Here is a 23309-nt window from a genome sequence, read left to right on the forward strand (position 1 = left end):
TAAACGATTATCATGAACAAGGAAATATAATAATAACTAATTTAGTATTGTCTCTAGGGCATATTCCCAAAATCCCCATGCCCCGTAGCCCGTCCCCCACTGTAGCATGAAAGTTGCCGCCGCAAAACACAACACCGGGGACAAGTCCGACCAAATCAGGCGCCCCAACGATGCCAAACGATGGGCAGTGTTGCGCACATTCGAAGGCACGTCTCTGCGCGCAAAATGAGCCCGTATGGGCAAAACCCGACCCTTGTGCCAAGCACGCCACCGTGTTTTATGGTCGTCGACGATGCTTCGGCCACCGCCGCCGACGTGGGCCGACTTGGGCCACCTCCACTCACCCTGTGAGTGGGCGAGGGACCCTAGTTGACCATGATCAACTTACTGACTGACAGTTCCCAGTCCTTGCCAGGGGGCCACACCCACCCTGGGGCCACTGACATGTGGGCCCAGGGTCATTAGCCTATATTTCAGTTAAGTTTATATCTAAAATAACTACTTTAGTTTAATTAGCCATTGACATGTGGGTCCCCTTTTCATTAATCTGTTTTAAGTTAAAAATTAAACATGTGGATTAACCCTGTGTTTATGACAGCTCAGTCCCACTAGTCAGTTTGACCATTCAAAAAGTTTGTTGTTTTTTGATGTCATCATGATGTCATGCTGATGCAATACATGGTTTTTTTGTATTAAAATAATCTCTTTATTTGATAATATTATTAAAACTTTGAAAATCATACAAATAAACTCTATCTCCAATGAAAATATTTTATATATGAAAGTTGATCAGGTTAATCCAACAAATCTGAATACGATGTCCGTTTATGTGTCACATGCATTTAGCATGATTCATACGTGTCCAACGTATCTATAATTTGTTATGGTTTCATGCTATTATCTTGTCAAACTTTGGATGTTTTGTATGCCTTTTATATCTTTTCTAAGACTAACTTATTAACTCAGTGCCAAGTGCGAGTTCCTGTTTTTTCCATGTTTTTGACGCCTTTCAAAGGAGGATTTTAAACGGAGTCCAAACGGAATGAAACTGCCAAAAAGATTTTTTCTGAAACAAAAAAGATCGGGAAGCCTGAGAATCAGGGCAGGGGCCACCAGGGACCCCACAAGCCCCCTAGCCGCGGCCAGGGGGGCCGCACCTCCCAGGCTTGTGGGCTCCTTCGGCCTCCTCTGTCCTAGGTCTTTCACCTATAAATTCCCTAAAATCCGAGAAAAAATTAGGAGATCATCGAAAGTACTTTTTTGCCGCCGCAAACTTCTGTCTCCGCAAGATCCCATGTGGGGCATGTTCTGGTGCCTTGCCGGAGGGGGGATTCGGATACGGAGGGCTTCTCCATCAACACCATGACCTCTCCGATGATGCGTGAGTAGTTCACCATAGACCTACGGGTCCATAGCTAGTAACTAGATGGCTTCTTCTCTCTCTTGGATCTTCAATACAAAGTTCTCCATGATCTTCAGGGAGATCTATCCGATGTAATCTTCTTTTGTTGTGTGTTTTTCGAGATCTGATGAATTGTGGATTTATGATCAGATTATCTATGAATCTTATTTGAGTTTCTTTTGATCTCTCTTATGCATGATTTCATATCCTTGTAATTCTCTTCGAGTTGTGGGTTTTGTTTGGCCAACTAGATCTATGATTCTTGCAATGGGATAAGTGCTTGGTTTTGGGTTCATACCGTGCGGTAACCTCACCCAGTGACAGAAGGGGTAGCGAGGCACGCATCGTGTTGTTGCCATCAAGGGTATAAAAAAGGGGTTTTCATCATTTTTTTTAGTTTATCCCTCTACATCATGTCATCTTGCTTAAGGCGTTACTCTGTTTGTCATGAACTCAATACACTAGATGCATGATGGATAGCGGTCGATGTGTGGAGTAATAGAAGTAGGTGCAGAAAGTATTGGTCTACTTGTCTCGGACGTGATGCCTATATGTATGATCATTGCCTTAGATATCGTCATGACTTTGCGCGGTTCTATCAATTTCTCGACAGTAATTTGTTCACCCACTGTAATATTTGCTATTTTGAGAGAAGCCTCTAGTGAACACTATGGCCCCCGGGTCTACTTCACATCATATTTTCAGCCTTACACTTTTACTTCGTTGCACTTTTCGCCTTCAGATCTCACTTTGCAATGAATCTTGAAGGGATTGACAACCCCTTTATAGCGTTGGGTGCAAGCTCTTTTGTGTTTGCGCAGGTACTCTGGACTTGACGCGATTCTCCTACTGGATTGATACCTTGGTTCTCAAGCTGAGGGAAATACTTATTGCTCCTCTCCTACATCACCCTTTCCTCTTCAAGGGAAAAACCAACGCAAGCAAGTCTCCGTCAACGTGTCAATTTCTGGCGCTGTTGTTTGAGAAGTAGCGGAAGGATTTCTGCTGCCGTTGCCGGGGAGGATCAAGTCAAGAACTCATCCAAGTAAGTGTCGCAAATTCATTTCTTGCATTTACTTTTTTGCCTCTTGTTTTCCTCTCCCCCACTTCTGAAAAACAAAAATTTACAAAAAAAATCCTTGCCTTTTTCGTTCGCCCTTTTTCTCGCTTGCTCTTTGTTCGCTTGTGTGCTTGCTTGCTTGCCGAAGTCACCATGACTGAAAACACCAAACTTTGTGACTTCTCGAATACTAATAATAATGATTTTATTAGTACTCCGATTGCTCCCGCCACTAGAGCGGAGTCATACGAAATCAATGCCGCTTTGCTGAATCTTGTTATGAAAGAGCAATTTTTCGGCCTTCCTAGTGAAGATGCCGCATCCCATATTAATACCTTCGTAGAGCTTTGTGATATGCAAAAGAAGAAAGATGTGGATAATGATGTGATTAAGTTGAAGCTTTTTCCTTTCTCGTTGCGAGATCGAGCAAAAACTTGGTTTTCGTCTTTGCCCAAAAAAAGTGTCGATTCTTGGGATAAGTGCAAAGATGCTTATATATCCAAGTATTTTCCGATGGCTAAGACTATCTCTCTCCATAATGATATCATGAATTTTAAGCAACTTGATCATGAACATGTTGCACAATCTTGGGCGAGAATGAAATTGATGATTAGAAATTGTCCCGCTCATGGCTTGAGTCTTTGGATGATTATACAAATGTTCTACGCTGGCTTGAATTTCGCTTCTAGAAATATATTGGGCTCTGCCTCGGGTGGAATGTTCATGGAAATCACGTTAGGATAAGACACGAAACTCCTAGAAAATATCATGATGAACTACTCTCAGTGGCACACTGAAAGGTCACCTACTAGTAAGAAAGTACACGCTATAGAAGAAATTAACTCGTTGAGTGCTAAGATGGATGAGTTAATGAATTTGGTTGCTAGTAGAAGTGCTCCTTTAGATACTAATGATATGCCCTTGTCTTCTTTGATTGAGAGTAGCAATGCTAGCTTGGACGTTAATTTTGTTGGTAGGAATAATTTTGGCAACAACAATGCTTTTAGAGGAAACTATGTTCCTAGGCCTTTTCCTAGTAACTCCTCTAACAACCTTGGCAACTCCTACAACAATACTCATGGAACTTACAATATATTACCCTCTGATCTAGAGAGTAATATCAAAGAGCTTATCAACTCGCAAAAAATTCCAATGCGTCCATAGAGGAAACACTACTGAAAATTGACGATTTGGCTAAGAGCGTTGATAGAATGTCTAGTGATATTGATGATTTTAAAGTTAGATGTGCTCCTCCCAAGATAAATATGGATGAAACTTTGAAATCTATGCGTGTTTCCATGATTGAGAGCAAAGAAAGAACCGCCCAAATTCGTGCTAGACATGAATGGCTTAAAAAGGCATGTTCTCGTGATAAGAATCACGAAGATCTTAAAGTGCTCGGTGTGACTCCCATTGAATCTTTGTTTTATTTTGTCAAACCCAATGATGATGGGGCTGGATATGAATCCACTTTGGTAGAAAAACGCCCCAATAATTCAGAGTCCATCTATCTTGATGCTAAAAGCATTGAAAGTGGAGTAGAAGATATTAAAACTTTGAGTAGTAATGAAATTACTACCTTGGATTTCAAGTAATTCAATTATGATAGTTGCTCCTTGATTTAATGCATTTCCTTGATGCAATCCATGCTAAACTCTCCACACGCTTATAGCCAAAACAAGGCCTTTACTGATCATATCGTTGAAACCATGATAAAATCCCTTGAAGAGAAACTTGAATTGGAAGTCTCTATCCCTAGAAATCTTCATGATGAGTGGGAACCTACTATCAAAAACAAAATCAAAAACTATGAATGCAATGCTTTATGTGATTTGGGTGCTAGTGTTTCCGCGATTCCAAAGTCTTTATGTGATGTTCTGGGTTTTAATGAGATTGAAGAGTGTTCTTTTAATTTGCATCTTGCGGATTCTACTGTCAAGAAACCCATGGGAAGGATCAATGATGTTCTTATTATTGCAAATAGGAACTATGTACCCATGGATTTCATTGTGCTTGACATTGATTGCAATCCTACATGCCCTATTATTCTTGGTAGACCTTTCCTAAGGACTATCGGTGCCATCATCGATATGAAGGAAGGGAATATTAGATTTCAATTTCCTTTAAAGAGGGCATGGAGCACTTTCCTAGAAAGAAAATAAGATTGCCTTATGAATCCATGATGAGGGCCACTTATGGTTTGAACACCAAAGACGGCGATACGTGATTCTATCGCCTTATGCCTAGCTAAGGGCGTTAAACAATAGCGCTTGTTGGGAGGCAACCCAATGGATTTATTTCTTTTTCTTTCTGTTTTGTTGCGTACACACCATCATAATTCTGTTATGGTTGTGTTATTTGTGTTTCTTTTTGTGTTTGAACCAAGCAAAACCTTTATGACTAGTCTTGGTAATGGTTGTTTGATCCTACTGGAAAAAGACAGAAACTTTTTGCTCACGAGATGATTTTTAATTTTTATTCAGAAAGAGATTTTGAGTTGATTCTTTTTGCTGCTGGTTTATATGCCTTTTTCCGAGGCGGTCGTAATGTTTCAGAATTTTTGAGGTACCACAAGTATACAAAGTATACAGATTGCTACAGCCTGGTCTGTTTTTGATAGATTCTGTTTTTGTTGAGTTGGTAGCTTGTTTTGATGAAACTATGGTTAGTATCGGGGGTACTAGCCATGGAAAAGTGAGGATAGAGTAGCCCAACACCAATATAAATAGAAATAAAGATTGCTACAGTACCTAATGAGGTGGTAGTTTGTTTTCTTGTGCTAATGATATCACGAGTTTCTGTTTAAGTTTTGTGTTGTGAAGTTTTCAAGTTTTGGGTGATGTTCTCATGGACAAAGAGATAAGGAGTGGAAAGAGCTCAATCTTGGGGATGCCCAAGGAATCCCAAGCCAAATTCAAGGACACCAAAAAGCCTAAGCTTGGGGATGCCCCGGGAAGGCATCCCCTCTTTCGTCTTCAATCCATCGGTAACATTACTTGGAGCTATATTTTTATTCACCACATGATATGTCTTTTGCTTGGAGCGTATGGTATCTTAGGAGTCTTTTATTTTTTTTGTGTCACAATCATCCTTGCTGCACACCTTTAGAGAGAGACATGCACTCATCGTGATTTTGCTAGAATGCTCATAGTGCTTCACTTATATCTTTTAAGCTAGATAATTTTGCTCTTTGTGCTTCACTTAGATCTTTTAGAGCACGGCGGTGCGTGACTTGGTAGTTGGCTTATGCTATGAAAGTAGTCCCAAAGGTGATAGGTACCCAAAGAGGATACAAAAACCTCCATCTTCATGTGCATTGAGTAGAAAGAGAAGTCTTGATTCCTCTCAATTATTTTGAGACGTGGATTTGGTAATATTACGAGTTATGTTAGTAGGGTGTTGTCAATCTAGAAATACTTGTGTTGAAGTTAGTGATTCCCGTAGCATGCATGTATGGTGAACCGCTATGTTAGGAAGTCAGAGCATAATTGATCTATCGATTGTCATCCTTTGTGTAGCGGTCAGGATCGCGCGATGATTAACACCTACCAACCCTTCCCCTCGGAGTATGCGTTAGCACTTTGTTTTGATTACTAATAAAAACTTTTGCAACAAGTATGTGAGTTCTTCATGACTAATGTGAGTCCATGGTATATATGCACATTCACCTTCCACCATTGCTAGCCTCTCTAGTGTCGCGCAATTCTCGTCGGTACACAAACCCACCATATGCCTTCCTCAAAACAGCCACCATACCTACCTACTATGGCATTTTCATAGCCATTCTAAGAAATACTGACATGCAACTCCCACCGTTCCGTCTCATGACTTGTGTCGTCACTCTCATATTGCCATTGCATGATTGTAAGATAGCTAGCGAGATGTTTCAACGTCATACGCCAAGCTAGATATTTGCACATCCCGGTACACAGCCGGAGGCATTTCCTATAGAGTCATTTCTAAGCTTTGAGCTGTGAGTAAATAAAAGTGTGATGATCATCATTATTAGAGCATTGTCCCATGTGAGGAAATAAAAAATAGGCCAAAGATCCCAAATATAAAAAAGAGAAAAAAAAGAGAGGCCTAAGAGCCCAAATAAAAAAAGGGGGAAATAAAATAAAAAAAGAAAGAGAAAAAGAGAGAAGGGACAATGCTACTATATTTTTCTACACTTGTGCTTCGTAATAGGACCATGTTCTTCATGTTTGAGAGCCTCTCGTTTCGTCACTACCATATGCTAGTGGGAATCTTCATTATATAACTTGGCTTGTATATTCCAATGATGGGCTTCGTCAAATTGCCCTAGGTCTTCGTGAGAAATCAAGTTGGATGCACACCCACTAGTTCTCCTTTTGATCTTTCACATACTTGTAGCTCTAGTGCATCCTTTGTATGGCAATCCCTACTCATTCACATTGATATCTATTCATGGGCATCTCCATAGCCCTTTGATACGCCGAGTCAATGTGACCATCTCCTCCTTTTTTTCTCACCACCACCACCACACTCTATTCCACCTATAGTGCTATATCCATGGCTCACGCTCATGTATTGCGTGATAGTTATAAAAAGTTTGAGAAAGTAAGGGTGCGAAAACAATTACTTGGCCAATACCGGGGTTGTGCATGATTTACATTAGTTGTGTGAGGATGATGGAGCATAGCCAGACTATATGATTTTGTAGGGATAACTTTCCTTGGCCTTGTTATTTTTAAAGTTCATGATTACCTTGCTAGTTTGCTTGAAGTATTATTGTTTTCATGTCAATAGCAAACTATTGTTTTGAATCTTACGGATCTGAACATTCATGTCACACGAAAGAAGTTGCAAAGGACAACTATGCTAGGTAGCGTTCCACATCAAAAATTCAGTCTTTATCACTTCCCTACTCGAGGACGAGTAGGAGTTAAGCTTGGGGATGCTTGATATGTGTCCAACGTATCTATAATTTTTGATGGTTTCATGCTATTATCTCGTCAAACTTCGGATGTTTTGTATGCCTTTTATATCTTTTTTGAGACTAACTTATTAACTCAGTGACAAGTGCCAGTTCCTGTTTTTTCCATTTTTTGACCCCTTTCAGAGGAGGATTTTAAACGGAGTCCAAACGGAACGAAACTGCCAAAAAGATTTTTTCCGAAACAGAAAAAGATCGGGAAGCCTGAGAATCAGGGCAGGGGGCCACCAGGGACCCCACAAGCCCCCTAGTCGCGGCCAGGGGGGCCCGCGCGTCCCAGACTTGTGGGCTCCCTGGGCCTCGTCTGCCCTTGGTCTTTCGCCTATAAATTCCCTAAAATCCCAGAAAAGATGAGGAGATCATCGAAAGTACTTCTGCGTCGCCGCAAGCTTTTGTCTCTGCAAGATCCCATCTCGGGCACGTTCTGGTGCTGTGCCGGAGGGGGAATTCGGATACGGAGGGCTTCTCCATCAACACCATGACCTCTCCGATGATGCGTGAGTATTTCACCATAGACCTAGGGGTCCAGAGCTAGTAGCTAGATGGCTTCTTCTCTCTCTTGGATCTTCAATACAAAGTTCTCCATGATCTTCATGGAGATCTATCCGATGTAATCTTCTTTTACGGTGTGTTTGTCGAGATCCGATGAATTGTGGATTTATGATCAGATTATCTATGAATCTTATTTGAGTTTCTTCTGACCTCTCTTATGCATGGTATCATATCCTTGTAATTCTCTTCGAGTTGTGGGTTTTGTTTGACCAACTAGATCTATGATTCTTGCAATGGTAGAAGTTCTTGGTTTTGGGTTCATACCATGCGGTGACCTCACCCAGTGACAGAAGGGGTAGCGAGGCACGCATCGTGTTGTTGCCATCAAGGGTAAAAAGATGGGGTTTTCATCATTCGTTTGAGTTTATCCCTCTACATCATGTCATCTTGCTTAAGGCGTTACTCTGTTCGTCATGAACTCAATACACTAGATGCATGCTGGATAGCGGTTGATGTGTGGAGTAATAGTAGTAGATGCAGAAAGTATCGGTCTACTTGTCTCGGACGTGATGCCTATATGTATGATGATTGCCTTAGATATCGTCATGACTTTGCGCGGTTCTATCAATTGCTCGACGGTAATTTGTTCACCCACCGTAATATTTGCTATTTTGAGAGAAGCCTCTAGTGAACACTATGGCCCCGGGTCTACTTCACATAATATTTTCAGCCTTACACTTTTACTTCGTTGCACTTTCCGCCTTCAGATCTCACTTTGCAATCAATCTTGAAGGGATTGACAACCCCTTTATAGCGTTGGGTGCAAGCTCTTTTGTGTTTGCGCAGGTACTCTGGACTTGACGCGATTCTCCTACTGGATTGATACCTTGGTTCTCAAACTGAGGGAAATACTTACTGCTCCTGTGCTGCATCACCCTTTCCTCTTCAAGGGAAAAACCAACGCAAGCAAGTCTCCGTCAACATGTCAATTTCTGGCACTGTTGTTTGAGAAGTAGCAATGATGAACATGAACATTTGGCATTAGGATCAACTGTTCGTTAGAAGCGAAAGACCCTGAAAATATCGTCAGATATTTTCCCGCTCCGTCTGTGATGTGTTGTACTGTGTTAGCTCATCCCTGTCACTGCATATTGCCATGTCATGCATCTTGATGCATTTATTTTCCTTATATTTATTGTTTCTTTCCCCCTTTTCGGCAAACATCGAGACTCACATTGTTGTCCTGCATGACTACGCCACTGATGATCAGCCTTTTTCAGCAGAGCAACAAGGCAAGCGAACCCCCTTTGATCATTCTGATATCACCCATTCTTTCTCCCTCATGCTTGCATGAGATTTTACTACTATTGTAGATAGCTCCTATTGTGATGCAACTGTTGTTGTACCCTACTGCATATTGAATGCTTAGTATAGATTGATTAGTTATCCCGAGTGACCCTACTATGTCCCAGTTGCCCGTGTCTAACGATCAAAGACTCGACGAATTGAAGGCTCGAAGACTCGATCAATCGATCGACAAGCCATGACCCGTCACATCACCTCACACCCCTCAGTTGTGCGACTCTGTAGAGATACTACCTAGTACCGAGGGTACTATCTCGTAATGTACTCTTAATGTTAACTCTGTAGTGTAGTTAGCCGGAGGTGGATTACGGAGGGTGATTCCTCCTTCACCAGTTCCGATAACGACACTGTCATGCAACCCCTCAAGCATGAACCATCAAGGATGATTCCTCCCTGGTCACCTTGACGGTTTCATCGATTTGAAACCATCGATGTTGATACCTCGGATTCCTTTGATGTTATAGACACACAATTAGTTTAAATTTACTACTTAAACATGATGAGATTGGTGGAGTGGGTGGATTCCCGCGTGATAGTGACGAGGCGAGGCACCACATTCTTGGCCCTTTCCATAAGTCATCAAGACGGGGTGACGGGACCACACATCATGGACCATTGATCGTCACTGCAGTTAAATAGCGGGTAGATACCCGCATGATTGTGATGAGACGTGGCTGGGTATTCTTGTCCCTTGCTACAATTCCTCGAGATGGGGTAATGGGACCACATCGAGTGGATCATTGATCGTCACCGCAGTTAAGAAAACATTAATGGGTTTCAATATTAATTTGAGAAGGCCTCTGTCCTGTTTCACACTAACCATCACACGTGAATAAGTATGGGCACTCTGCACCATACATTCGCCCGAAATCTCTTTAGATGTCAAAGTGAGCGGAACGTGTTGGGGGGCGTAAGCATTGTCTTTGTATAAAGAGGTGCCAGGATTGACACGGGTCGTCCTTGCAACGCGCAGGATTGTGAACGGAGATTGTCCCATGGCCCCTTTGCAATTAGGATGTAGACTCGCGTATGGCCTCTTTGTGGATCCTAGGTAGGACTACGGCGTGTCGATTAGCCGAGGTCGGGCATGACCCAGGAAAGTGTGTCTGGCTAGAGTTAATCGGGCGTGTTGGGCAAGTTTGTGCACCCATGCAGGGATGTATATCTATTCGAATAGTCATGTCCATGATAACGTATACTCAGAGTTATACCCTGATCTAATACAAATAGAAATGTGCCTTAAATTGAATCTTGCTCCGAGATTGCTTTCTCGCAAGGAGTCGAGGAAGGATCTATGTGCCTTACTTAATATACTTGCTACATTTTACTTATGATGATGTACACTCATCTAATGTTGCGAGACAATGAAGATGCTAGTCTTTGATAGGACTAGGCCTTCTCTCTATTCTGACATTTCTTCACTAGGTCCAAATATATATCCCCATTCCTTAGCATCATCTTCCTCTTCTTCGTTGTTGTTGTTGTTGTTGAAATTGTTATTTCCTTCTAGAGGTGGTGAAGGAGGTTGAGGTGGATCATCTCGTTGCACTTCTTCGTTTCCTTCAACTTTAGATGTACCAGTTTTGGATGCCTCTATATCGTCTTCTGGTTCGCCTCGACGTGAATTAGGTGCTTCCACTTGAGTAGATGAAGTATTTCCCTTCACTTCCATGGGACGAATCTTGCCGATGGACACGTCTTGGACTGGTTCTGAAGGTTCTTTGTCTCCTACATCATTTCACAATTGTTCGACTTGCGAACCATTAGTTTCATCAAACTTCACATCTACCACCTCTTCAGTTTTTTGTGTGAAGTTATTATACACACGGTAAGTGTGAGAGTTTGATCCATAACCGAGTAGAAAACGTTCATTAGATTTAGGAGCAAAATTTGAACAATGATGGTTATCTAGAATGTAACACTTTGAGAAAAATACTCGAAAATATCCAACTTAGCGTTTGTTAAGGGTGATTAGCTCATATGTCATTTTCCAAGGAGCTTGTGGAGATAAAGTCTATCGGTGGCATGACAAGTTGATTCCACCGCTTCTACCCAGAAGTATCTTGGAGTTTTGCACTCAACAAGCATCGTACATGCCATCTCTATGAGAGTCCGGTTCTTCCCCTCAACAACTACAATTTTTGAGGCATGTACGTAGCCGAGAGCTCATGTGATTTCCCTTGTTAATCAATAAAGGTATCTACATTCATGTTCTTGAACTCTGATGCATTGTGACAGCACATATGCTCCCTTGGTGGTTTTGATAATTCATGACAACATACATTGTCTCTTGAACTAACACTTCTACCTAGCATATGTCATGTATAGCCCACAGAGATGATTGGCTAAAGGATTGTGTGGAGAAACCCCAAGGAAAGGAATATAATTGTCCAAGCTTCAAGCTACAAGACTATACATCTTATATTTGTGAAAAATCACATTTGAGCCCATAGGAAATCCAATACCATTAAAAGCTGGTGAGGTATCTATGATGAATTGGTTGCTCAACTGCTTAGAGATAGCCACCAAAAATATTCAACCATTTTCCCATAAAATCTTTGTCCACGGCCTACACTTCAAAACGGGTGCCACCAAGAATTCCATTTCGGCCCTATCGATTTTCTGAGTGACAGAACCATTGCCAAGCCCTGATATTTTGGTACCACCAACTTTCATATCGGTGCAACCGAAAGTTAGTGACCAACTCTCTGGTATCTCTGTTTCAAGAATTGGAATTTCTGAGTTTGATATCAATACCACCGAGATTTGGAAACTGTCCTAGGTCATCCACTCGATACCACCGAGATTCATATATCGGTCTCATCGAGAATTCAAAAGTTGCCACATTTAGTGCAACTCGGTACCACTGAGATTCATTTTAGTGTCATCGAGTTGGGCAATAATTTTGCAATGATTGGAATTTGAGAGATGCCTATATAGGCCCCTCCACCACCTATCATTCACAGAGGAAGCACTCATAACACACTTACACTTGTTAGATCCATTTTTCTAAGAGAGAGCCACCTAATCATGTGTTGATATCAAAAAATTCCAATCCATACATTAGAAACATGATCTCTAGCCCCCCCAAGTTGCTTTCCACCAAATCAATATCTCCTACCCATGGAAAATCTGTGAGAGAGTGATTGAGTGTTAAGGAGACTATCTTTTGAAGCACAAGAGCAAGGAGTTCATCATTCTACCGCAACTATTACCTTTTGGAGCGTGGTGCCTTCTAGATTGGTTAGGTGTCGCTTGGGAGCCTCCTACTTCATATTGTGGAGTTGAACCAAGAAGTTTGTACAGGAAAGGAGAGCGCCTACTTCGTCAAGATCTACCCTGAGTGAGGCTAGTCCTATGTGGACATAAGCCATGGTGGAATAGAAAAGGCCGCTTCTTCGTGGACCCCTTGTGGGTGGAGCTCTCCATGGACTCTCACAGTCGTTACCCTTCATGGGTTGAAGTCCCCACTAACGTGGATGTACTATACATCACCTATCGAAACCACGCCAAAAATCACCATGCCATCTTTGCGTTTGATCTTCCTAAACTCAACTCCTTACTTACATCTGCAGTGTCTTTACTTCCCACTGCCATATATGTTGAATAGCATGTGTAGGGTGCACTAGACTTGTTAGACTCGCTAAAATCTACCAACCGTTAAAATTGGGAAAAGGCTAGGATTATAATTTATGCAAGTAGTCTATTCACCCCCCCCCCTCTAGGCACCCCTTCTATCGATCCTACACGTTGTCGCTCCGAACTTTCTTGATCTTCACTTGAAACTGATTTTGAGACTTTCGAGCGAAGCTTTTGAAGACCTTTTGAACCTCTGACTTATCATAAAGAAAGATTACCTAGACAACATCAACTATGAGTAGACCAAAGGAATTTCCATTAACGCTTTTTTAAGCATTGGTACCGAACAGATCCATATGAAGCAACTCGAGTGGTTGTCTTGTGGTCATAATGTTAATTTACGGGACGACTTCACCAACTTGTTTTCATGACTGACCAACACTACAAAGTCTATCTTTGCCAAAGGTAACATCTTTATCACCATGGATATGATATCCTTTCATAAGAATGTCTAGATTACGCATACCAACATGTCCTAGCCTTTTATGCCATAACGAACCTTTAGAATATTTTGCAATAAGGCAAGTACATGGTTGGGCTTTGTTAGTAAAATCAACAATGTATAGATCACCTCTATGAAGGCCGGTGCAATCTACTTTGGTAAATATCACATTTAAACCAAAATCAACATGTCTAGATACGGAAAAAATATTATAGCCAAGAGATTCAACGAGCGTGACATTTTGAATAGAGCTACATGAGATATGGCCACCTTACCAAGGCCAGGTACCTTACCCTTGCAGTTGTCTTCAGAAAGTCACATACTTGTGTGGTCCATCATTTGGTGTAATCTTGCTAAACATGTCTCTATCTATGGTCATGTGATCCTTGACTCCACCATCGACAATCCATTCCTTTCCTCCGGACATGTATTCTTTGAAGTTTGCCATGCGACTAAGATTCATCGTAGTCTTCTCAAATTCAATGTCAAATCCCTCATCTTTATCATAGTAGCCATGTTTCACATTGCCATTGTCAAATGGGGCATCCTTTTCACAAATATCATGTGATTCTTTAGAGTTTTGATTATGACAATTCTCAAGATTATAAATGTAGATGACTTCTAGAGTGATAGTTTTGGTAGTTATAACATCTCCTTTAGCACATATAAGGTCACAAAGCTTAACACTAGCCTTCATCTTGTGGAAAGCAATAGTTTAATTAAGAACAACATCAAGATTCTTGAAATAGAAATTTGGTATCTCTTTTCCAAATCCTTACACAAGTTCTAAGCACCCACAGAAGTTTGCATACAATATAATTAAGCACTTTAGGTAATCCTCTAATGATGAGACTCATAGTTCTAAGATTACAAATCATGTCAATTTCTCCCTCGGAAGTTGGGTGTAAGGGGTCCATGGGCGGCACATAGTGGCTATGAACATACTTGCTCAAGTTAAATTCATCAAATATATCAATCATTTCATCTCTCCAATGACTATAGTACTCTCCATTGAGAATAGAAACACTACATCTAAGACTCCCCAAAGCACACACATCCATATTCCCCCAATGATGATAAGACAAATCAATGGAGAATAAAGCTCTGATACCAATTATGGTATCTAGAAGTAGCATCTAGAGCGGGGGAGAATAGACACTTAATAATACAACGATCATATTTTAGTTTGCTTGAATGTTAGGAAGATTTTTGTACAAGTTAAGATACATCCAAAGATTCCTACACATGCATATCTAGACACTTAACAATGGAAAGTAAATATCATGCAAGTGCAAGAAAGAAAAGGATGGTAGAGTTGAAGATCAAATGCAATGAAGAGACGACACTTTTTCGCATGGTTCTGATAGTGGTGCTATCGCACATCCACGTTGATAGAGACTTCAACCCACGGAGGGTAACATTTGCGTGAGTCCACGGAGGGCTCCAGTAATGAAGGGTCCACGAAGAACCAACCTTATCTATGACATCATGGCTTACATCCATGAAGGACTAGCCTTACTTTGGTAGATCTTCACGAAGTATACGATCTCCTTACCCTTAGAAACTTCTTGGTTCAACTCCATACGATTTGGAGGCTCCCAAGCGACACCTAACCAATTGAGGAGACACCACTCTCCAAAAGTTAATAGATATTGTGTTGATGGTGAATTCCTTGCTTTTCTACTTCAAAAGATAGTCTCCTCAACAGTCAATCACTCTCCCACATAAATTTGGCTTGGTAGAAGAGAATGATTGGGTGGAAAGCAACTTGAGGAGGCTAGAAATCAAACATCTATTGGTTGGAGTGGAATCCCTTGCTCTCAACACATGAGTAGGTAGTTCTCTCTCAAAAAATGAATGGTGGAAGTGTACTTTCGTTCTGACGGCTCTCATAGAGAGAAAGAGGTGGTGGAGAGGTATCTATAACCTTCACCAAAAATACAACCGTTACAACATTATTTCCAACTCAATGACATCGAAGATAAATCTCGGTGACACCGACTAGTGCAAAAGGTTCCAAATTTTTACTTTTCGGTGGGACCAAAAGAAACCATTCGGTGAGCCCGAATTTTCTTATCTAAGCAAATCCAATGCTTCAGAGGTTCCAATTATTTTGTCTCTGAAATTCTAACAAGAAATACTTCGATACGGGTAGGTTAGTCACTGTTGTTCGGTTGCACCAATACGAATCTCGGTTGCAACGAGATGCTAGGGTTTTGGATTAGGCTATGTCATGGGTGACTCGATAGCACCGAAAAGAAACACTTTGGTGTGACCGATTTGGGTTTTAGGGTTTTGGACAGAATTGGATATGAGAGGGTGTTTGAGGGTTTTTGGTGGAAAATCTCTAAACACTTGAGCAACCAAATGATCATCAATACCTCATTCCTTTTTAATAGTATTGGCTTTCCTATGGACTTTAATGCGATCAAGATCACTTAAAAGCAAAATATAGAGTCTATAAGCTTTTGCCAATATATTCCTTTGCACATAGAGGTTCCTCATCACATATCCTAGCCATGCCAATCTTTTGAACATTTCGTGAAATATTCTTGATAAAACTATTAATCCAAGAAAAATGTATGTTATCATTAATCATCAAAACCACCAAGTGTCACACCATGTTTTTTGTATCACATCACCCTATGATTAATAAAGGTGAAATTTTTGTACCAACAAAAACTTTTGTGTGGTTTTGATACTTGATTGAATTGCTATTTTCTTGATTGTTTGAGTGTGATCCTAATTCACAAAACTCCCTACTCTCGTAACTTCTTTACTTGAGCTAACATCTTGCCCAATGATCATGCAATGTGTATAGGTTATAAAACTATTTTTATACCAAAATATTTTGGCCAAAAAGCTTTTATTCAATTTAAGTTTTCAAAACCCATGAGTGAAGGCTTGAACCACAAGACCTTAAAATAGGGTATACAAATATTCCAGAAATTATATTTGAAACCCATTATCTATAATACTTCCCAAAACCACAAAAATTATATTTGAGAGTTAATTTTGTACTTTATTTAAAGGATTTTTCCTAAAGCCAGAAATCGTCTTTTATAGGTATTTTTTTTTACTGTTTCAAAAATATTTTAGAAAATTTTGGGAGACTCACTCGACATATATTCTCCATATATATATATATATATATATATATATATATATATATATATATATATATAGGAAAAATACCATCCTACCACCCACGGGTAGTTACCCCACGTGTTCCATATACTACCACGCGGGAGCATATATACTAATTTATCATTCCTATTATGTTTGTATACTATATATAAGATTTTTCAAAGTGAGTTACATGAAAAAATTACAAGTTGATCCATAGTTTTTATTATATTTGTGAAATACGCATATATTTGTATGTAAAAAAGAGCATACACAAAATATGATACATACTACCAAACAAATAGTATATATACTACCTAAACATGATTATATACTACATACTACGCATACATACTCTCCGATTTGATAGATACTACATACAACATACAAAACACAAATGGTGGTAACTACCACCGGTGGTAGATAAAATTTGTCATATATATATATATATATATATATATATATATATATATATATATATATATATATATGAGTTTCAACACATGGCCATGTTCAAAATATTGGACAAAACCCTTTATTGATATCTCAAGTATTTGAAATATTTATATAAGAAATATTTTCAAATAAATACAGGAAAATTATAGAAAATTACATTTGCTTCAAATGATGATCTTGCCAACTTTCACCTCAGTAAAAATTGTTTGGGGTCATCAAAGTACCTCAAAACCCTCTTTGTCCATTTCCATGTTTAAACAACTTTGCATTAGCAAGTTTTTCCAAATGTGTTCATATTGGGTACACATACTCAAAATGCCCATTCTTTCATCCACACCAATTGGTTAAAGAACGAGAGTAGTTCATCATGGACAAAGCTTGCCAGAACCATTTTTGTTCATGCCTAGGGTTTGAAATTATTGCATTAGCAAGTTTCTCCAAATGAGATGAAATTTTTACCACAACCTCTTCTGGCCATGCCCCTCACTCCTGTAAAATGACCCAAGCATTAGATGAGTGCAACTTGACCAAATCAGCATCAAACACCTTCTGCTACTTTGCAAAAACTACCGTTTTGACCCCTTCCATCATTCTCCTTGAGCTGCAAGTTTTACCACATCACCTTAGGATCCTCCTCTACCTCCACTAACTTGCCCTCGACAAGGCTCAATGATTGAGGGGGTAAAAACCCCATGTTCTCTCTCTAGACGGCAAGTTTCTACCTCTCTCTGAGCCTCTCCCCTCTTCCTTTCGCTTCCCAGAGCACCCAAAGCTCCTCCTCTCTTATTATTATACCCCTAAAGCCCTGAGACACTAAAGGAAACCCCAGAATGTGCAAACCGCGACCATATCGGCCAAACGCACGCTCCAGAGCATGTTGCGATGCGCCAAAACATTGATGCCACGCCCATCCTCACCTCCCTACCACCTCGGGACTCCCCCACGTGCCTGTCGGAGCGTCTCGACATCCGCAACATGCCAAGAGGTTGCCCCTCCCTCTCTCTCCCTCGCCCTGACCACGCATGCCTGAGCGGTGCCCAGCTCAGACAATAAGAGCACGCACTTGGGACCTGCCTCACAGCACTCTCGTTCCTCTCTTTCCTTCTTGTCTGGCCCGAACCGCGCCCATGAGCGCCACAAACACGCACAAGAGTGCCCCCGTGGCCCCTCGAGGAGCCCCGGGTCATGACCGTGGACGCAGCCCATGGTGCTCCAGTGTCGGCTATTTAAATCTGCCCCACCCTTCCCTCTTGGTGCCGATTGACCTCTCTCTCATCTAATCAACCCCCGGAGCCACCCATCCGTCCTTGGGAGCGCCCATGCTCGAGATCGGGCCGGAGCTCCACTACCTCGGCTCGCCGTCATTCTTGCGGTATGAACCTCCTCCGATCTTGTTCTCCTCCAATCTGGAGCCACAACATCCTACTCACCCTTTCCCGGTCGTTGCCTCCTCCGTTTGCAACCAGAGCCGATCGGAGCAACCTCCTCCCGAAGCGATGCCATCTTATTGCTTGTCCCCGGCAAACCAGGCCACTCCAGCACTCGTCTCCACCTTCACTCGACGTGTGGCTCGCCACTGAGGAGCCCCGTGCCAGTCATTCCTCCTTTCGTTCCCTACAACGTTGCCAGTGAGCTCGCTGGCTGTCACGCCCAAGATGCGACCCTATCCTCAATTTGGCGCGGGGGCCTTGTCAGGGACAGAAGCGCATCTCGTCGTGTCGCAAGAATGGATATCGTTACAAGTACATGTACAGAAAAGAAGAGATATATAAAGAATTGGCTTACACTCGCCACAAGCTACATCAGAGTCACATCAGTACATTACATATTCATCAAGAGTAAGAGCAGGGTCCGACTATAGACGAAAACAAACGAGAAAAATAAGAACAACATCCATCCTTGCTATCCCAGGCTGCCGGCCTGGAACCCATCCTAGATCGATGAAGAAGAAGAAGAAGAAGCAACTCCAAATGACAATCAACACGCTCGCGTCAAATAACCTTTACCTGTACCTGGAACTGGTGTTGTAGTAATCTGTGAGCCACGGGGGACTCAGCAATCTCATTTCCAAAGGTATCAAGACTAGCAAAGCTTAATGGGTGAGGTATGGTTAAGTGATGAGGTTGCAGCAGCGGCTAAGCATATATATATGGTGGCTAACTTACGAGTACAAGAAATAAGAGAGGGAAGATCTACGCATAACGGACGTGTCAACTGGTGATCAAATGAATGATCCTGAACACCTACCTACGTCAGACATAACCCCACCGTGTCCTCGATCGGAGAAGGAACTCACGAAAGAGACAGTCACGGTTACGCACAGAGTTGGCATATTTTAATTAATTAACTTCAAGTTATCTAGAACCAGTGTTAAACAAAGCTTCCACATTGCCACATAACCGCGGGCACGGCTTTCCGAAAAGATTTAACCCTGCAGGGGTGCTCCAACTAGTCCATCAAAATTACCACAAGCCGCATAGAAATCCTCAATCACGAAGCTCGCGATCTCGTCAGATTCCCTAGTGGAAAACCTCAACTCTGAGATTACCCAAAGTATCACCGGAATCCCGATGCACAAGATATTTTGTCAAAGGTAAAACTAATCCAGCAAGGCCGCCCGACGTGTCGACGATCCCGATAGAAGTCACGTACCTCGTTCTCAGGACACGACGGATGAGCTAGACGTCGGGATCGCTAAACCTCCGGGTGACCAGAGGGGCGCCGGACATCGCTCAGGTGGGGCCAACACTCATGAGGAGCACTGGCCCAGGGGTTGATTAAATTATCCTCGGGTTAATTACTCCCTATGCAGTTCATTAGTTATTAGGCAAATGTAGTACCAAAGTTGGGCCCTGCCAGACCAGCTTTAATCTAAAACGAATTACCAAGGGGGTCCCCATAACAACCCCGATCGTGTTAGGAGCGCTCGTTTATGGGACATAACACCGGTAGCCGAAACTAAGGGGGCAAAGGTGGAACAAAACACCAGGCTAGAAAGGCCGAGCCTTCCACCTTTACCAAGTATATAGGTGCATTAAATTAAATAGCATTAATATGGTGATATGACAAGTAACCCATGTTATCACATGGAAGCATCTGCACCTGCAACTAGCAAAGCTAACAACAGGGTAAAGCAAGCAGTAACATAGCCAATCAGTGGTTTGCTAGGTCGAACAGGTTGAAGGTTATCATGGCATTGTAGAGAGGCTGATATTTAACATGTGGTAGGCAATGAGACATAAACGTTAGAAGCGATAAAACTAGCATGGCAATGATAGTAATGGTATCTGGGGAAATGGTCATCTTGCCTGAGATCCCGCTTGGAAGAAGAACAATTCCGAGAAGTCGATGAACCAACGTAGTTGAATGGGTCCTCACATTCCGACACGCTTGCGGAACTCTATCGAGACGGAGCAAACCGGAAACAAACATCAACACAGATATTCACCACACGATGCACAACATGATGCATAACCTACTATGATGCATGATCAGATCAAAGATGCAAGGCATGGCATGGCAATTCACCTCACACAAACACTACACATTAAGTGATGCTCGATATGCAACGAGTTGCATATCGACGAAACTCGACGTTTAATTATTTTATTCACTCCCGATTATTTACTCGGCAATATTAAATGTGGTTAACATGGCAAGAGGTGAAGCGGTGATTCTACCTGTCATCCTAGTCGGTTAACACGCAGAGCATAGATCGGAGCTACGGCACAAGAGACGTGCAACACAGGATATATGCCATGAATGCGTCATGCATGCAAGATACAACAACACGGGCAAGGAGAGAAACAATCAAGTGTCGCCACGACGAGCGAGAGGGAACCATGGCGGTAAGACGGAAACGATGCCACGACAACGTTCCTATCCCGATAACTTGACGAGCAATCGTGCCAACGTGCTGGGAACGCGTGCGGGAACGGTAAATAAGATGGGGTGATCCCGGTTATCGGGTTCCCATGTGTCGGGCACAACAAAAGAAGACAACATGCAACGGGCATGCATACGGTGCATACATGCATTCAACTCATACAACACATGCGTTCGTTACACGACACGTCTCATTGGTATACCTTCGACGCGTGCGAATCGGAGCGGATCGGTTCGTAGCGGACGTCGATGAAGTCGTGGAAGTAGTTGTCGTCGTGGAAGTAGTCGTTCCCGGGCCGGTAGTTGAAGTAGTGGTACACGGTCTTCGGCGACGGTTACGGTCTTCACCTCAGTAGTCGATCACGGGCCTTCGGCGATATCGAGGAAGTCGAACTCGTTCCGAAGATGGTAGGGGTTGTCGAGGACGACGTGGAACTCGCCGATCTTGTCGGTTCCACGGCGGAGGGGAACGGCGCACACGGCAACACAAGCGGCAACACAGCAAATATGCAACGGCGCCGGCAAACAACGGCAAGCAGCACAGCAACCAAGCCTAGCACGGCATCTACAGCCACATAGCAGCAACTACAGCTCTTTGCATCAGCAGACCAAACGCAAGCAGGCAAGGCAATGACAGCACAAGCTAGCTAGCAACGCTACAGCATGCATCAGGAAGAGCAACTCCAAGCAGCTAGGCACAGCAAGCATTCGGCAGCTGCAAGAGCAGCAGCACAACAATCCGCAAGCAGCAATACATGGCAGCAGCAACGGCATCAAGCGACATCAGGCAACAGAGCAGCGGCGCATCAGGCAGGCTAACAACAAAACAGCACAAGCTACAACTAGCTAATAGAAGCAGCAGCAATCGCCAGCAACAGGCAGCAGCAGCTAAGCAACGCCACAGCAGGGCAACTCGGCAGGCAAAAAAAAAGAAACACAGCAGCAGCAGCTCATGGCTGGATGGACAGCGCGCGGCGGGGTTGATCGGCGACCGGGTGCAGGGCAAGGGACGGCACGCCGGGAGGACTGAGTGGCGACGCCGGCCGAGGACGCTGGTTCCCGGCGACGGGCTGAGCTCGGGGCACCGCGGCGAGGGGCGAGGCCGAGGCCAGCGCGAGGGGCGGCTTCCACGGCGGGGGGGCGCTGCCGGCAGGCCAGGCGGCGACGGGGCGCAGGCGGCTCAGGCGGAGGAGGTCGGCCATGGCGGCACGCGGTGGCAGGCGGCGTCGGACGGCCATGGCGGCGGGCGGCGAGTCGGATGGGAGGCCGGCGAGGCGCAGGGCTGAGGGGCTCTGACCGCCGGCAAGCTAGGGGTGGCGCAGCGCGGGGAGGAGCAGAGAGGCCGGCGGCGGGACTGCTGGCGCTGGGAGACGAGGAGGAAGAAGGGGATCGAGGCCTGGTGGACGCACACGGGGAGATGGGGGAAGGAGGAGAGGCATCGGGCCTCCTGCCGCTAGGTTTGGGGGGCGGCTGGGCCTGCTCGGCCTGGGGTCCCCTCTCTCCCTATTGGGTTTTTGGTATTTTTTTACAACTTTTGAAACAGAAAATTTTAAATAAAGAAAGGCTTTTTAACAAAGAAAAAAAACAAAAAAATGCATTTCCTCCTTTAAAAGTATACCCCAACCATAAAATTAGATTGGGCATTTTCTTTAAACGAACTAAAATAAAACCTTTTGAAGAATTAAAAATTAAAACCCGCTTACAAAAGAATAAAAATCAAACCCCTTTGAAGAATTAAATAAAACCTCTTTATTTAAAGGATAAAATAAAAGCCCGTTAAAAGAGAAAAGAAAATGAGAGGGTTTCAAAATAACACACAAGGAGAAATAAGATAAAGCCCAAGGGTTGCCCCCACATTTAATAAAAGGACCTTTTAAAAAGAAGACGCTGCCTTTTAAAATAGGGGTTTAAAACGGGAAACTTTAGCAAACCGCAAAAAGACATAAGAGGGGAGAGGAGGGGAGTTCCTATCGCACTAAGACTCGGCGAGCACTCCAAGCTCACACACTCAAAACACCACACGTGATGCAAGATGCCATGCATGATGCGACGATGCAAACTAAATGATGATGCCACCAAATAAAATAACCACACAACAGAAACGGAAATAAAAGGGGAATCTTCTGGAACGTCGGCATCGGGCTGTCACAACTCTCCTACAGTACAAGAGGATCTCGCCCCGAGATCCAAGAATGGAAGGGGGGAGAGGATGAGAAAGCAACAGGTAAAACTTAGTCGCTTCTTTGAAAAATGAGTGAAACCAACGATCCTTGAAGGTTGCAAAGAGATGAGGAATGATATGAGAAACAAGCAAGGATTCACGGAAAATTTCGGCAGCACTTCGGTAGGAAAATGGGACAAAAAATTCGATAAGAAGGAAGAAATAGACAATATTCACAACCAACAACTAAATAGAACGAGGGAACACCATGATCTTGATAGAACAACATAATAGACCCAAAAGAGCAACATCACAATGCCTCCG

The sequence above is a fragment of the Hordeum vulgare genome, chromosome 4H (assembly GCF_904849725.1).
Source record: "Hordeum vulgare subsp. vulgare chromosome 4H, MorexV3_pseudomolecules_assembly, whole genome shotgun sequence".
Classification (NCBI taxonomy): domain Eukaryota; kingdom Viridiplantae; phylum Streptophyta; class Magnoliopsida; order Poales; family Poaceae; genus Hordeum; species Hordeum vulgare.